Below are 2,155 nucleotides of genomic sequence, written 5' to 3'. Positions count from 1 at the left end.
CAGAGAGGGAACTGCAGTGCTGGCCGCGGGAAGGCAAGAGGACTGCCCGCTTTGGAAGTGTCATGATCTCAAAATGACTTCAGGGACACAAGATAGCAGAGTCCATTCTGGGGCAAAACCCAACAGACACAAACCACCCCACAACAATAACAAAACTCAACTACTGAAAAAATACCAGCACAACACGCACACCCGGGAGTCCAAGCAGAGACAGGAATACCATCACCAACCAAAGAAAAGAACCAGGTGGAAAAGAATGAAAAACCAACATTCTCAGAGGAACAGATCTATGACAGAATAAAAGAGACTTTCAGCAAAGCCTGAGTGTGCAAGTCTTCAAAAGAGCTGAGCTGTAAAGCTCAAACACTCCAGTTAACAATATCAAGTAGCATAAGGACTATGAACAATTTTATGGGTACAAAATACATTCTACTTAATAACTGTAACATGCTTGTTAAGTCATCAGGCAGCTGATCACCAGTCTGCTGTCACCAGACAGCTCTACGTTATGTAACATCCAAAGACACCAAGAAGTCAAAACCTCCTCATAAAGGGAACTAACATCAAACTACAGATGTTAATTTCAAGACAATTATTCAAACATCACTTTCAACACACCATAACCCAGAAATTACACTGTGCATTTATTTAAATGAGAATTCTTTTCCTAAGCTCATGTGCATTAAGAACTACTGCAGAGCACCCAGAACAGTGTAAATGCACATGCCTGCCTAGAGCAGTCAGTTCTTCCCGAACTCTACAAATAAACCGCACAGTTAAAGCGAATTACTAAGCTTTTAATACAGAACCCTTTTCAATAGTTGCACTTTCCCATGTCTTTCTTCCCCAGCAAAAAAAGACTTACAAATAAAAGGGGCAGGCAGACTGCTTAAGAAGAACACAACAGGAAGGAAACAAACAAGATGTAATCAAACAGGAGAGGAGAAACTGATGGAAGAAACAACTTTTACTTAAGGAGAATGGTCAGACAGACAGGCATGGGAGAGCTGTGAGATCTGAGCTGCTGTTTTCCACTCTCCCTCTCTGCCTTCTCAGGTCAAACCAGACCAGGCACCACCGCATTGTTCTCGAGTTCTCTGTGCCTGAGCCACTTCTCTGCCACTGGCCCATAATGAGTGGCAGCACACATTGTGCTAATATTGCTTTGTCAACACTGAATTTCTGTGTAGCATCTGACATGAGGAGACAGATACACCTGAGCAACCACAGGTACCATATCCACCTGATTAAATCTAGCTGGGTAACAAGGAGACCAGCACAGGGGAACTGCTCGAGGCGCTCCATGCTTGCCAGGCAGGGGCAGTACTTTTTAATTCTCCTATGATCCCCATACACAAAAAGCATCACAATAGCCCTAAACGACTCAGTTTTCACACATAGTGCCAGTGAATTTCAGGAGCTTGTAAGAGATCTTCTCTCACCCTCGTTGTTGGGACTAGGACCCTTCCTTGATAAACTTTTTACCCCATTGCAAAGGCAAGTTTTAAGAATACTTTTGTCAGAAACTGAGAGCTCACCTCTGAGCTCTGCTTTCTGAGAAACCACACCTGTACAGTCGTAATGAATTGTGTTCTAAGAGTGGAAGTCAGTTTTGGACCAGAGACAGACATCTGGATTCCTATTCCCAGAAAACAAACCCAACGTGTTTCTTCTTAACGCTAATCCAAAGTTTCCTGGTGGGTGTCTATTTCATGTATGTTCTCAGCGTACATCGCAAAGCCAACACAAACAAGAAGCACAGAGCAGCTGAAGGCACTTGTGCCGCGTCACCTGGCCAGGCACCTTTCCCAGCCCACACCTTCACAACACGGAAAAACCCACCTGAGCACAGGACAAGCCCACTAACATTAAAGAACAACAAACTTTTATCACTGCAGAAGTGGCTGTGCCCCTCCGTTGGGTAATAAAAAAAAGGAGGGGAAAAAAAAGAAACACTCACTCAACACTACGTTGTGGCTGGTGGGGAACTTGTTTTTGTGCCCAGCGGAGCTGACCCTCGCAGCGGACCTGAGGCACCCGGTGGGGGCCGCACCTCCCTCCCCAGGGGCTCATCCCTTCGGGATGCAGGACCCCGGCCGGAGGGACGCGGGGCAGGCAGGGAAGGGCTCCCCGCTCTCGGGACGGCCACCCCGGG

General features: G+C 46.4%; 1 protein-coding gene across 1 annotated transcript in view; it reads right to left on the bottom strand.

The window, feature by feature from the left end:
• Positions 1-2,090, bottom strand: part of ARFGAP3 (ADP ribosylation factor GTPase activating protein 3) — a 25,792-nt gene extending 23,702 nt beyond the window's left edge. Inside the window, exon 1 of the mRNA XM_017745770.1 lies at positions 1,961-2,090. The gene's annotated coding sequence lies outside the window, so the exon portion shown is untranslated. The remainder of the gene's footprint in view (positions 1-1,960) is intronic.
• Between the last annotated feature and the right edge of the window lie 65 nt (positions 2,091-2,155).

The sequence above is a fragment of the Corvus brachyrhynchos genome, unplaced genomic scaffold (assembly GCF_000691975.1).
Source record: "Corvus brachyrhynchos isolate BGI_N302 unplaced genomic scaffold, ASM69197v1 scaffold209, whole genome shotgun sequence".
Taxonomy (NCBI): domain Eukaryota; kingdom Metazoa; phylum Chordata; class Aves; order Passeriformes; family Corvidae; genus Corvus; species Corvus brachyrhynchos.
This window is presented reverse-complemented; position numbering and strand designations above follow the sequence as displayed.